General features: G+C 39.7%; 1 long non-coding RNA gene across 10 annotated transcripts in view; it reads left to right on the top strand.

Moving 5' to 3' along the window:
* LOC138742514 (uncharacterized) overlaps window positions 1-15,887 on the top strand; it is a 182,917-nt gene that overhangs the window by 87,112 nt on the left and 79,918 nt on the right. For 4 of the 10 annotated variants that reach the window (XR_011344234.1, XR_011344230.1, XR_011344231.1 and 1 more), the window contains one exon: window positions 5,551-7,312. The exons of 5 other annotated variants lie outside the window; for them this stretch is intronic. This is a non-coding gene — a long non-coding RNA (uncharacterized lncRNA). Of the gene's footprint in view, window positions 1-4,411; window positions 4,471-5,550; window positions 7,313-15,887 lie in introns of those variants that run through there. One more of the 10 variants, XR_011344239.1, reaches the window with a different exon arrangement.

The raw sequence follows: 15,887 nt of genomic DNA, 5'->3' as shown, positions 1-15,887 counted from the left end.
GCACCACCACTGCACAAGCAGGTGTTTCTTCTCTGCCTTCCAGATCCTGACAGTGAGGTGCGGGCAGCTTCCCTCAGGGGAGGAGAGAAATAGACCCCGTGGAAAAACACAAACCTGCTTCCGTATCCCGGTTAGGAACTCTAGGTGTAAACAATGTGAAATATCTTTTTGGTTAGCTTACTGTTTGAGGATGGCTTGTGGGTGTTTTGTAATCTCAACAAGGTCAAGTCATAACTCTTATCTGCACCTATCATGTGGGCCTTAAGGAGGTGGGTCTGAGAAAGAGGGCAGCTCAGACAATGGCAGAGCCAGATGTAAGAAAGAGATCAAATGTAGGGTGTCAGTATTCGCAGCTGTAAAATGGAGTTGGTGCATCGGCTGATTCAGCAATGCAACCATTCCTGCTGTCTTTTGTAGCCTCAGCAAAATCTTGAAGGATAGAAATAAAAAAAACCAGGAAATGCTAAAAATATTCAGCAGACCAGGCATCATCAGTGGAAGAGCAGGGTCACCATTTGGGTTGTGGATCCTTTGTCTGATCCAGTTGGATCCGTGTCCATCTCCAGAAGCACATACCACACTGGGGTCATTCCGGTAACAACACAACACTGGAGAAGCTCAGCAGGTCCAACAGTGTCCTTTATGTAGCAAAGATAATGATATATAATCAACATTTCAGGCGAGTGCTCTTCATCAAGTGATTCTCTCTCACTGCTCCTCATCTGTAAAGTTCTCCAGTGCTCATTCCAAGCAGCTTTCAACACAAACCAGATGTGGACCTTTGCACTGCCACCTCATTTCATGTTGTGCTATATTCTTAGCTTTTAACATGGATGCAAAGTCATTAAATGTGGGGCCCATATTCCCCAGAGGTAAAAAAAATACAAAAATAAAATTGAAAGATCATGCCACTGGTTAGGTCAAACTAGAATACAATGTACAGCTTTGGATGAAAATAGCTGTTTTAATCTGAAAGTAAAAGAAATTTCTGTCCAAATTTTGCATTAGATTCAGGCACTCATGAATAGACTCTCCACCACTTTGGATCATTGCAGTGTGGTTCACAGGACTGTTATTATATTCATCTGTAATAATCCTAGTAGGGCCATGCTTTGATCACCACATCTATTCCCATGGAGAGAGCTTCCTGAATTCCCTGTATTCTTATCCTGAGGCATACTTAATCTTGCTAAAGTGGCAGTCATTGTTTTCTCACCATTATTATCTTGAGTGGCAGCTTGTAATCCTGGCCTACTAGCATACTTGAGCTTTGTGTTGCTCATGGTTGCCTGAGCAGTGAACCCTAAAGTAAGAATTTCCCCTGAGCCTCGTCATTGTCTAGCCCAGTGGTTTTCAAACTGCCCCCTTAACCCACATTCGACCTTAAGCAATCCCTATGCCATAAGTGCTCTCTTAGTAAGGGATTGCTTAAGGTCGAATGTGAGTGGGAAGGGAAGGTTGAGACCACTGCTCTAGACCCAATTGTAACTGAAATATTTTGCTTGAGAAAAGTTGTCATTGGCACATTTTCTTTGGAGTTATGAAACCGTGCATGTAACAAGTCAATTTGGTATGATTAAAACAGAGTTTTTAAACCTTTTTCTTTAGACTAACATACCACCTTAAGCAATCCCTAACTAATCACAGAGTCCTTATGGCATAGGGATTGCTTAAGATGAAATGTGAGTTTAGGGGGCAGTTTGAAAACCACTCCAGTCTTCTCATACATACAGATCCTCCAATATCTGACTCAAGCTAATTTATGTCTATAAATACCACGCTTAACTATGATCATCCAGTGTCAACCCAACATTTCACTGTCTCTTCAATTTGGAGGTTTTCACCTTGTATCTACTGAACATTGCATTGGTCTGACTCAACAGAAAGTGCTCTATGTATTTGCACAATGTGCACTGGCTGACGATAGCATGACTTGCCACAGTATCAGTGTATCAGTCATTTCTAAGCAGGGTTTCAGAACAAACTTTTGAGGTTGTTGCTGATCCGTCGAGTTCCTACTATGCATTTATAGATATTTCGATAGTCTATGACATGAACATCATCCTCATCAGGTGCTCCCTGCTTCTGTCTCCTCACAGTCCAGCTCTATTAAATCTACGTTCCCCATTGAACCTGTTTTATACTCTGAAGCAGACAGGTTCCCCTATCTTGAATGGCTTCCTTCAGGTCCCCTGTGTTCTCTGCAATGGCCATCCTGAGCTCCTGGCCGCTTCCACTCTCTTTCCCATTCCCACACTGACGTGGCATCCCCACCCATTTCCTCTTTTATATTTCACACCTGCTTGGACCACCAATCACCCACCAACCCCTGTCTTATTCCACCCCTTTCCACTTCATACCAGTTATTTTCCCTCATCACCTTAAGTCAATGAAGGTTCTCAGTCAGAAACACCGACTTTCCATTTCCCTCCACAGATGTTGCTTGACCCACTGTCTTCCTCCAGTGTATTTTTTTGCTTCAGATTCCAGCATCTGGTCTTTTGTACCTACAACGGGAACATTTGATATGAATTGATAAATACGTAAAGGCTTTGATTGAATTTGTATTGATAGGCCATATCCCCTTATGGGGATTGAATGATAAAAAGCCCTTCAATGGCATAGCGGTTAGCGCAATGCCTTTACAGGGTTGGAATCCAGTGCTGTCTGTAAGGAGTTTGTAGGTTCTCCCCAGGTCTGCGTGAGTTTTCCCTGGGGGCTCCAGTTTCCTCCAACCATTTGAAATGTACCGGGGTTGTAGGTTAATTGGATGATAATTGGGCAGCACGCACTTGTGGGCCAACATGGCCTGTTACCGTGCTGTGTGTCTCAATTTTAAAAAAACTTCAAATTAATTTAAATTTAATTCAAAATTTAAAAATTTACAAAGATCCTTATATAAACAAAATACTTCAAGTACAGAGTAATATCTTTAGAAAATATACTTGCAAAAAAACTCCGAAGGTCAGAAAGCTTATTCACTCAGAGAACCAACACTAGACTGAGGTGGAATGCATCTATTCAGCTGACTTTAAGATTTATGCAACTTTACCCAATTTAATCACTGGAAGCTGCTCAAAAGTAATCAAGTGAAATAATTTGAAATGTGGGGTAGTTTGTTCAATAATCTACATCTTTTCTAATTCCCATTTTGTTTCTGAAAGTATTTAAGCCTCTTTAAGCTATCCTTTTAATGGGGGAATGTGAAACGGAGAGAGAAGCAACACCTTATTTTCCACCTGGACATTATCCTACTCAAGACAGCTAACTCTTTCTGTCCATGAAAACTGGACATCTCTGTTTGCCATACTTGTCTATTTTTCTTTGTTGTATGGTTAGGCCTATGGTGAGGCACACCCCTCGACACAACAAAATTGTACATTCACAACACATTACACAGATATCAATCTTAATCAGATTTATAAGGCTTAATAAAAGCTTTTTCAGAAAGATACCCTTTGTTCTACCTGTCACCATCTGCTATTTAGCCCAAATTGTTTCATTCTTTCTCACTTCCAACAGAGTCTTGGACCTGAAATGTTAAGTGTTCTCTTTTCCACAGATATTTCCTGGCATGAATTTTTCATGTATTTTCTCCTTCCCCCCCCCCCCACCCCCCCAACCTCACTTCCTGCACCATCGTGATATTCCTTGAATTCCTTAACCCAGGGTTTCCCAAACTTTTTATTTCCACTCACATACCTATGGCATTACTTAAAAATTGTATGTGAGTGAGTGGATAGAAAAAGTTTGAAAAACAACTGTTTTAATCGTACCTCATAGACTCGTTATGTGCATGGTATCATAACTCCAAAGGAAATGGCCCAATGACTATTTTCCTCAAGCAAAATATTTCAGTAACAATTGGGTCTGGAGCAATGATTCTCAACCTTCCCTTCCCACCCACATACCATCTTAAGCAATTCCCTTACTAATCACAGAGCACCGATGGCATAGGGATTACTTAAAGTGGTATGTGAGTGGAAAGAAAAAGTTTGGGAAACCCTGCCTTAACCCTTTGGACTCCGGCCATTTGCAACCTTTCATAATATACAGTATACTCAGTGTGGGTAAACTACATTACGAACACCAGTATGAACCAACAGGTGGTTAGGTATAAAACCAATCCTGGAAAATGGGGATATGGAGTATATGCACTTCTTGGTAGTCCTTGAAAACTGGACTACCATCTGGACACTGCATCTACTTTGTCCTTAAAATACTGTTATATATATCAATGAGGTCAGGTGCCTGATTCAGCAAAATTATTCCATAGAGTTCACTGGAACTTGTTTCAATTTTGCTTTAACTATTTCCTGAAATATTGCGACCGTTCCCATTTGTAAACTTTCAAATGGTTTGTACGTATGTTTGAACTGACTAGACACATTGATATCATATCTTTCTCCAGCTATTGTCTGACCTGCTGAACAGTTCCAACATTCTCTGTTGAGAATTCCAGCATGTGTGGTAGGTTATCCCATTCTCCCAGCATTGTTTCATTTCTTGCTCTCCTGTTCTTATTCATCTTTTTCAATTTACATCTCTATCAGGGCACATGAGCTGCAATTAACCAGCCTTCATCACCCTGCCTCAGATGGCATCCTCCCCACTTGTGTCAATCAATCACTTGGCTTTATACTCCATTGCACACATCTTGATTGTTCTCTCTAGCCCTTTTTCTTTAAACTCAACAATTTCTAACTTTTTCTGTGTTCAGAATTGAGTTGAAACATTGACACAATAACTTTCCACAATATGTCTGACCTGCTGAACATTTCCAGCATTATTGTACTAGAGAAGAGGGGATGAAAAATGCACTTTGACCCTTGTAAATGGAAAAATCAACTCCATACATAAAGGACAATTTTAATTTCTGACTTTGTCATATTGAATTGACCAGATCTGCAGTCTTTGGTCCAATATTGATCTCGCCCCTTTGATTTTTGATGATTGGACTGTTAAGTATTTGATGTTATACACAGTATTGTATAATATGACGCAATTTCTAACCTCCTTTAACAGAATAGATTTTATTGAGTGAAAATATGGAGAAAAGATAACTTGCATTAAAAATCAGTAAATCCTTCAATTCATTTAATAATTGCTAGTATAAAATATGTCATGCACACATTTTATGGTTTCCTGTTTAATATAGGGCTCACATAACATTTCACTTTACCACATTACTGGTTTACTTTCAAAGATGGTACCTGGAAGTATAACTTAAGTAAACAGAAGAGTCAAATATAACTGAAGTCAAATTGAGAGCAATGGAGATATCTAATTTTATTAATTAAATTCTGACAGACTACTTACACTATGATAAAACTGTTGGGTGACCAGTTTTCCCATACTGCTGATTTATTACTCTAGTGGCAGAATGTTTGTTGACTTTTAAAGCAATTTTCCCTCTCAATTAAATTACACTCAATCCTGTGTCAAGATAAACATAAAATTGAAAAAAACCCCTCGAGTCTGTCGTGAGAGTAGATATATGCTTGCGAAAGGTAGTAGTTTTAAAAGTAGACTATTTTCTCTGTTTTTTAGGTGGAGAAAATTCTCAGAGGTGTGGGACCAAGGGTCTTATATGGTGCACAACACTTGGTTATCACAGAGTGTGTCACATGGGTACAGCTGGCTTTGGGCTATTCAGAATCCCATACGAACTGGAAACGGTACATGGAGCCATAGCTTATGCTGTGGCTTGAACCACTGCTGGAGAAACTCAGTAGGTAGAGCAACATCAGTGGGAAAAAAATGGATTGTTGATATTTCAAGTTGAAACCCATCTTCCAGCTAATTTTCTCAGGAACACTTTGGACAAATGAACTGTACTTGAAGCAAACACTAGAAGCTGCCACCCTGAAGGTTAAATGTATGGTTTACTTGGATTTTAAGTGAGATGAACATGGAGACAGGAAGACCAAAATTAACAAGCACATTTACCAAATCATTCCTTGCCTTAGGATTTTGGTTGGGAGAATTTGCTTCACTCTGAGTGGCAAGCTTCATTGGATGTTGTGATTAATTCCTGCTGTTTGTCCTAGCTCTGGGCTTGTCTTTGCTTTATTAGATGTGCTCAGTAAGTGCTGTAGTTTAATCTTGTTTGAGATCCAATCTCCATGCCTTAAAATGAGATCATGAGTTTACAGGATTAGTGCCATGGGGGAGCAGGGGGAGGGGGGTGGGAGGCATCTGTAGGCATTGCCCACCAAGCGAGGTGCTGTGCCCTCCATACTCTCACGACCATTGCTCGCCGGCAAACCCACCCCTTCCCATATCACTAGTGTGCGTCAAGCAACATTAGTGTCTAATCTGATCCATGCTAGTGACTCTCCCAGCAATAAAAGCAGTGTTTCATCTGCTATGTCAGAGGGATGGAGGACTATAACATTCGTAAGCAGGTAGTTACCAGATTCCACCTGCACACCCCCCCCCCCACCCCCACTGAGTGTGTTTATGAACCAACCCAGTCACGCTAATGCCTCCCTCATTCTGACGCCAACCCTGTGAGTTTACATAGGGTGTTAAGTACACATTTAAGCAATTTATGTGCATTGTTGCCGAGATATCATGAAAGATGTATAGTATAATATGTCCAATCTTGTATCCACACTTTTTAATATAAGTGAAATATGAACTCTGGCTATCATTTACAAATTATGCTGAGAAACAATATGGTTGGAACAATAGTAGTTTCTCATTTAGAACAGTGTAAACACAAGATGTCTCTGAAAGAGGTTGAAACAAGCCAGACATATTACAATTAAGAATGCAACATTGATTATAAACATTTTCCATTAGGATCATCTTTCCAAGGCAAATGTGTACATGCCCAAAACTGACAATCCTCTAGACATTAGAGCTGACAGTTTTATGGAAGAGAAATGGATTAGTAAAGTCAGACAAATGACTCACTGACATTGTCTGCAGTGATTCTAAGAGCTACTGATAGCTGTGGTATCTGGGATATGCATAACGTCCCAAGTTTGTAAAGTCTAAAAGAAATCCAAAAAGTGTTTCTCGTCATCGCCCTTGTTGCAGTGCATCTAGGGTAGTGTAAAGTGATTGCAAGTGTTTGCAGTTATTAGACAGCTGTTGCCTCGAGCATAAGAAACTGTGAATGCAAAATGGGTATAATCCTTGGATTCTTTGTCTCTTAAGCCTGACCATGTACATATTTGTACAGATGAAGCAAAATATGATGGACATTATTAAATATATTGACTAATTTTGGTAGTTTTCACTTGTGTTTATATGTTCTTGCCCTTATGCCAACAAAATGTAGCCTCAATAAATTAAAATTTTGAAGGGGGATTAGATTCTTTTTCTTTGCAAGTTCTCATTATTAAACAGACAAATGACTGATCGATTTCTAATCACATGCTGACAAGAAACAGGCTGATGATGTATGTTGGGTGCTATGTCCTGCAGTTACAGGGCATATCAGTAGATGGCAATGTTGTTCTAGGGATATGGAAAATCCTCTGCACAACTTTGCACAGGAACATGTTTCTGTGGGTTAAATACTCATTTCGTCAAATAGCCCTGAGTTACTCAAAAAAGAATTTGTAGCATGGTGCACTGGCATTGAAATCACCCGAGAAATGCATTGCACTGAGCAATTCTGTGAAGAAAAAAAGAGTTTTACTGATGAAACCACAAGACTCGTACCACCATCCTCTACCATCATTCTCCTAAAGAACAGACTCAATCAGAGACTCATTTAAAAAGTTCAGATTTATTGTCAGATTAGATACTTGACATCACATACAACCCTGAAATTCTTTTTCCTGCAGGTCAGGCAGAATTTCTACTTAATAATAGCGCAAAAATAAAAATGGTACTCAAGAAAAGATATGTACAGGTATACCCTGCTATACAAAAACTAGAGCGTTGATTTCTATGGGAAAATTTTTCAGCATTCCTATACCCAGAAAATAACCCATCAAGTCATACCAAATAACACATGAAACCTAAAATAATACTAACATATAGTAAAAGCAGGGATTTTATGATAAATACATAGCCGATAGAAAGTAGAAATAATGTATGTAGTTTCACTTATCAGAATTGGGAAGAATGAGTTTTGACAGCCCCACCAGTCGCCCTGTGCCCACCCTGCCTACTGCGCGCTGACAGACCCATTGGCCACCTTGCGACTGTCCCGCTGAGCGTGCGCCGACAGCCCCGCCAGCCGTCCAGTGACAGCCCCACCAGCCACTCTGTGACCACCCCACCGGTTGTGCGCTGATGGCCCCACCAGCCACCCTGTGACCGCCCCGCCTGCCGCGCGCTGACAGACCCACTGGCCACCCTGCGACTGTCCCGCTGAGCGTGCACTGACAGCCCCGCCAGTCATCCTGTGACAGCCTTGCCAGCCACTCTGTGAGCACCCCACCGGTTGTGCACTGACAGCCCCACTGGCCACCTTGTGACCGCCCCGCCTGCCGCGCACTGACAGTCCCACTGGCCACCCTGCGACTGTCCCGCTGAACGTGCGCCGACAGCCCCACCAGCTGCCCTGCTGGCTACTTTTTTGTAAAAGCAAAAATCCTTTCGTAAAAGCAAATTTGTGTAAAGTGAGTATTCGTAAAGCAGGGTATAACTGTGAGCAAAAGTGAGAATTGTAATAAGGAAAGAAATATAAACAAACTGCAATATAGAAAATAAATATTCAATAACAAATGATGTGCAAAATGAAGGTCCTTAAATGAGAACCAGATTGAGTTTGTCGTTGAAGAGTCCGATAGTGGAGGGGTAGCAGCTGTTCCTGAACCTGGTGCTGGGAGTCTTGAGGCACCTAGACCTCTTTCTTAATAGCAGCAGTGAGAACAGTGTGTGCTGGGTGGTGTGGATCCTTGATGATTGTTGTTGCTCGCTGATGGCTGCGTCCCATGTAAATATTCCCAATGATGGGAGAGTTTTTCCTGTAAGGATACTTACTTTGTGCAAAATATTTAAATACCTATTTTTTTTTTCTGTATTTGCACAGTTTGTTAACATATTACTCTTGGTTTACATGTTTCTCTTGGCAGACATATCTTTCTCTTGAGCATATTTGTACTACCCATAAATAGAAATTCTCTCTGGCCTACAGGAAAAATAATCTCAGGATTGTATGTGATGTCATGTATGGACAATAAATTTGATCTTTGATTCAGTTAAGGACAGCACTTTGCTAAGTGCATATATGGTGCAATTTTTAGTAAAACAAGTCTGCGATTGAAATAAAAGCAGATTAAACTCAGCAGATCAAACCATGAACTTTATCTAGCAAAGATAAAAATACAAAACTAATGTTTCAGGCTTGAGCCCTTCATCAAGGTATAAACAAAATGTGGGCAGGTGCCTGAACAAAATGGTGGTGAGAGATGGCGCAGGAGGAGGAGCACAGTCCCACGCAGATAGGAGGTAATAGGTGGAAGGCAACATGGCTGTGGACATGAGTCTGGGTGAGTAAATAGTCATAAAGATTTTTTAAAATAATTTTTTATTTTTCACACTGTGAACCATATCAACCAAAATATATATAAACATTTCTCATTAAATATATACAGTGGCATTTTCTCCCTTTTTTTCCCTCCTGCCCTCCCTCCCCCCTCCAAAACCAATAAATATTCAACATATACTATACAATAAAACCATGAAACAATGTCATCACACAATGAAAAATAAACAAGAAAAATGTGGCATCTACTTTTACACACTGGATCAAGTTGTTTTGTCTTCTTATCATTTTAGGGGGTGGAGGTCCGAGCCAAGGCCTCTCTGTTATGTTCTATGTATGGTTGCCAAATTTGTTCAAATAATGTGACTTTATTTTTTAAATTATATGTTATTTTTTCCAATGGAATATATTTATTCATTTCCATGTACCATTGCTGTATTCTCAAGCTCTCTTCCATTTTCCAAGTTGACATTATACATTTTTTGCTACTGCTAAGGCTCTCATATTAAACCTTTTTTACGCTTTATCTAATTTGAGGCCTAATTCCTTACTTCTTATGTTACTTAGAAGAAAGATCTCTGGATTTTTTGGGATGTTATTTTTTGTGATTTTATTTAATATCTGATTTAGATCTTCCCAAAACATTTTCACTTTGGTACATGCCCAAATTGCATGTACTGTTCCTATTTCCTTCTTACAGTGAAAACATCTATCTGATAATGTTGGATCCCATTCTTTTAACTTTTGAGGCGTGATATATAACCTGTGTAATTGAAGTGCCAGTTGATGAAGCAGACAAACCTGATGTGGTCAAACAATAATCATGGCTTTTATTAGCAGAAACTCATGGTACAATAATGAAAGACAATAGATGCATATACAGTTATTTCCAAGGGGAGTGTCCTAAACAGTAGAGATAATGCACAGCCAATGTTAGTACAGCAAGGCTCACCAGAGGGGAGACAGGCAGCTGGGCAGACATTCACCACAGTCTCCCCTCGGCAGAAGATGGGTTAAAATCAAAAGGACAGCTGCTAGGAAAGACTGAAGCAAGTGATACATGGATAGCATGTTTGGCCTTGAGATACTCTAACAGCCAAAATACGCCAGTATCTAGCAAGCAATCGAAATATAATGAGATGTTTTATGAATATGTCGGCCTATCAGGTTGTTTATGAATTCTGGTGCTTCATCTCAAAACCTTGGGAACTGGTACAGGTCCTGGGTCTGTAGTGTGGAAAGGACTGGCTTCTGGGCCCGCTCCAGAATCGCCAGTGTGAGGCAGTGGAGCCTCAGCATGGCCATCTGAAAGCTTACTAGGGGTCACAGGCTGGGGGGTGAGTCCAACCTCTCAGGCTCACTCTGAGTAGGGGTGTGAGGAAGAGGCGAACCAGGTGAGGCCAGATCTCTTAGGAGTACAGTGTCAGTACTCCCGCCTGGGAATTTAACATGAGTGTAGTGGAGGTTAGTATGCAGTAGCTGAACTGGTTGGACTAGGGGGTCTGTTTTACTTGCTCGAGCATGGCTCTTCAGCAGCACGGTTCCAGGCTCAGATAAACAGGCTAGCAAGTCCATCACAGTTTCAGATTTCCTAGGAAAGGCAAACATACGTTCATGAGGTGTTTGATTTGTTGCAGTACACAATAAAGACCGAATAGAATGTAGTGCCTCAGGCAGCACCTCCTGCCACCGGGTAACAGGGTAACCATGTGTTTTTAAAGCATGATTAACAGTCTTCCAGACTGTAGCATTAGCCCTTTCAACCTGCCCATTACCCTGCGGGTTGTAGCTCGTGGTATGGCTGGTGGCAATCCCCTTTCATAGCAGGGCTCGCCGCAGTTCAGTGCTCATGAATGCTGAGCCTCTATCGGTATGAATGTAATTGGGAAAACCAAAAATGCTGAAAATTCTGTCAAGTGACTTAATGACAGACGCTGATGAGACATCAGGGCAAGGTATCGCAAAGGGAAACCTGGCATATTCGTCAATTACAGTAAGGAAATATACAGCCCTTTAAAATCTAAGCTAACCTCTCAAAAGGTCAGGTTGCCTTGATGAGAGTGGCCTCTGGAGCTTTGAAGTAATGCAGTTTGCATTCTGCGCAAACAGGACAGCCTTTAGTCAGTTTCCTGACTTCTTCCAGAGAGTAAAGAAGGTTGTTAGCCCTTATGTAGTGGAAGAATCTCGTGACTCCTGGGTGGCACAGTCTGCTATGGATCTCTTTTAGCCCCTCCAGCTGAGCACCAGCAGCAGATCGTGACAATGCGTCAGAGAGGGATCATTTAACCTGCCCAGTCTGTACTGGATCTCATAATTATAAGTTGAGAGTTTTATTCGCCAGCGTTCCATCTTATCGTTCTTGATTTTACTTTTGTGTTTAGTACTAAACATGTAGGCTACAGATTTCTGATCAGTGACAAGAGTAAATTTTCTGCTGGATAGAAAGTGTCTCCAGTAGCGAACAGCTTCAGTAATAGCCTGGGCTTCTTTTTCAATGGCAGTATGTTTAAGTTCAGGTCCACGTAACATGCAAGAAAAGAATGCCACAGGTCTGCCCTTTATCTCCTTAACAGCGGAGATAATGCACAGCCAATGTTAGTACAGCAAGGCTCACCAGAGGGGAGACAGTCAGCTTGGCAGACATTCACCACAGTAACCAGTTATACTGTATCATGCGTAAACTTGTGTTTATTGTATTTTTCATAGTTCTAGAACATAACTTTTCATATGCTTCATTTTTTATCTTTATGTTTAAATCCTTTTCCCACTTTTGTTTAGGTTTATAGCTTATTTCATCATTTTCCTTATCTTGCAGCTTAATATACATGTTCGTTATAAATCTTTTAATTATCACTGTGTCTGTAATCACATATTCAAAGCTGCTTCCTTCTGGTAATCTCAGTCTGTTTCCCAATTTATCCTTTAAATAAGCTTTCAGTTGATGATATGCAAACATTGTACCATGAGTTATTCCATATTTGTACTTCAACTGTTCAAATGTTAATAAATTATTTCCCAAAATACATTTTTCTATTCTTTTGATTCCTTTTCTCTCCCATTCTCTAAAGGAAAGGTTGTCTATTGTAAAAGGGATTAACGGATTTTGCGTCAATAATAATTTTGGTATTTGGTAATTCGTTTTTTTCCTTTCTAAGTGGATCTTCTTCCATATATTAAGTAAATGATGCAATACTGGTCAGCTTTTATATTGCACCAGGCTTTCATCCCACTTATAAAGTATATGTTCTGGTACCTTCTCCCCTATTTTATCTAGTTCTATCTTACTCCACTCTGGTTTTTCCCTTGTCTGGTAAAAATCTGATAAATACCTTAATTGTGCGGCTCTATAATAATTTTTAAAGTTTGGTAACTGCAAACCACCTTGGTTATACCTCTCAGTTAATTTATCTAATGCTACCCTCGGTTTTCCCCCTTTCCACAAGAATTTCCTTATTATTCTCTTTAGTTCATTAAGAATTTCTCTGTTAAGGGAATTGGCAACAATTGAAATAAGTATTGTATCCTTGGGAAGACATGCATTTTAATGCAATTTACCCTCCCTATCAACGTTAGCAGTAATTCTTTCCAACGTTCTAAGTCTTCCTGCAATTTATTTATTAGTGGCTGATAATTTAGTTTGTACAGGTGGCTTAAGATATTATCTAACCTGATACCTAGGTATCAGATTTCTTGTGTTTGCCATTTAAATGGCGATTCTTTTTTAAATTCTATATAATCCGCATTACTCATTGGCATCACTTCACTTTTATTTGCGTTGATCTTGTACCCCGATATTTCTCCATACTCCTTCAATTTCTTATGTAATTCTTTTATTGATATTTCTGGTTCTGTTAGGTATACTATGATGTCATCTGCAAATAAGCTGATTTTATACTCCTTCTCCTTTATTTTTATCTCTTTTATTTTATTTTCTCTTCTTATCAGTTCTGCCAATGGTTCTATTGCTAAAGTGAACAGTGAGGAGGATAATGGACATCTCTGCCTAGTTGACCTACTTAATTTAAATTGGCTCGATACATATCCATTTACTGTTAACTTCGCCAATGGTCTATTATATAATGCTTTAATCCAATTAATATATTTTTCTGGTAGATTGAACCTCTGTAATACTTTAAATAAATAGTTCTGTTCTACTCTGTCAAAGGCTTTTTCTGAGTCTAAATCAACAGCCACTGTGATTTTGGAGCTAGTGCTCTGTGTGCCCTTTCTATTTCCATTTCTTCCTGCATTTCTGTTGTTCCCAGGACCTTCGGGATCCATTCTTTTATAAATTCCTTCATATCTGTGCCTTCTTCATTTTCCTTCAGACCCACTATTTTTATGTTGTTTCGCCTACTATAATTTTCCAACATATCAATTTTCTGAGCTAACAACTCTTGTCTCTTTAATTTTTTTGTCACTTTCTTCCAATTTTCCTCTTAAGTTGATTACTTCCATTTCTACAGCCATTTCTCATTCTTCCACATTTTCTACTCTTTTCCCTATTTCTGTCATGACTAGTTCTAATCTTTGCATTTTGTCTTCTGTTCTTTTCATTTTTCTTTTAATTGCTCTAAATTCTAATGACAACCATTCTTTTAATGCTCTCATTTGTTCTTGAAAAAAAGCTTTATCTATATTCTGTCCATCTGCTTTACCTTCTATTTCTCTGTGAAGATCTTGATCTTCTTCTTCCTCTTCTTTTGTGTCTGTACCTGTGTTTGTATCTTCTTCTTCCCTTCTTTGTATCTGTGTCTCTTCTGATTTTCCTGATTAGTTGCTTGTATCACTTTGTTGGGCCTCTTCTTGCTGGGCCTCTTGCTGTTGGTCTTCTCCTTCTGAGCTGCTCATCTGTCAGGCCTCCTGCTGCTGCTCCTCTTGCCATTCACCCCGTTAACTTTCTTTCACTCCTGGTACCTCACACCCTCTCCTGCCACCTTCCTCATCGAGCCCCCCCTCCCATCGGTGTTTTCTTTTACCTTAGATTGAACACTGCTCATGTGCGACTCCTCACACATACGCAGTTGTGCACTTTTGTTTGGCTCAGAGAGTAATTTTTGCAGTCCACCGGTCGGGAAGTCGTGACTCCGCAGGGCCAACACCAACCTCGGAGAATGGGCGTTCTTCACCACCATAGCTCCCTGTTCTTTCGTGCAGGTAAGGCCTTCTTCTTTCTTTTCCAGTGACTTTTCTTCTTTTTTTCCCATTGTTTTTACTTTTTCCTTCTTGGGTGCCATCTTCTTTCTCTTCTCTGCAACTTTATCTTTTATTCCTTATATTTTATATTTGTTGAATTTTGTCTTTTCTTGACTTTTTTCTTTTTTTCTGGAGAGGGCTGGTTTTACCCGACTGGCCACTACTCCATCACGTGACTCCCCTCCATAGTCATAAAGCTTGAGGGCAGTTGGGAGTGCAGATGGGGAGCAGCATGAGAGAATCACGCAGAATGGAGAATGGATAACAATGTTGGTTTAGAAAACACTTGGTTGGCATTAAACCTATTGTAAAACACTGGAAAATGAATAATTAGCTTCTGATTTTTGTATATTTGTCCTCAGGTTTTGTAGTCTTTACAATACCTTTGACCAAAATTGATGAAACATCCATTTCAGTGTGTGTTATACAAATCTTTCGAGACCAACAATCTGCTTACTTTCACACTTTATTTACTCACTGCTGTGAACTGTAAACTGGTGTTTGGATCCTTTAGGGCCTGCTTTCAATTCCAGTATGTAGAATACACTTCTGTCTTTCTAACTATTTATTCCCAAGTTACCCATGGTAAGTCGACCACTAGTTTATAATAAAAGAACGTAAAGTCAATCACTTCTTTCACTTTGTCATTGAATGGTGGATTTCAGTCTAAGAACAGAAACACTGTAAAAAGACCAAATGTACAAGTATCATGTCTGGTAGGCAAGAGGCATCAACTTCAAAATTATTTGAATAGCGGAAGGAATAAAATGTGCATATTGTCATCTTTAGTGCTAATGGAAGCTGAGATGCTATGATTATAATTTCTTGGGAAGAGAATATCCACGATTGCTTTGACAGTCGGGTGTCAGCTCTGAATTTCAAAGTATATTTTTATCTCAAAAATTTAAAAGAAAATGTTTTTACTTCAGTGCCAAAACTACAGTGCACTTCAATTTTGTTAAAAAGTTAATAGAACTCACTAGAATGCATATGAACAATAAAATCTGTCATCAGCACCAAATTTCTAAAACAAAATGTAAATTAAATTATGGTATGAAGTTCATAAGAGTGAAAATACATCTTTAGTTTCCTATGGATATGTATGACCTGCTGAGTTTACATAACTGTTATTCTGAAGTAGAGACACAGTAACAGGCCCTTCTAGCCCACAAGCCTGGGCTACCCAAATAAACCCATGTGAATCCCATATATCTTTGGAACATGGGAGGACACTGGA

The sequence above is a fragment of the Narcine bancroftii genome, chromosome 9, assembly GCF_036971445.1.
Source record: "Narcine bancroftii isolate sNarBan1 chromosome 9, sNarBan1.hap1, whole genome shotgun sequence".
Taxonomy (NCBI): domain Eukaryota; kingdom Metazoa; phylum Chordata; class Chondrichthyes; order Torpediniformes; family Narcinidae; genus Narcine; species Narcine bancroftii.
This window is presented reverse-complemented; position numbering and strand designations above follow the sequence as displayed.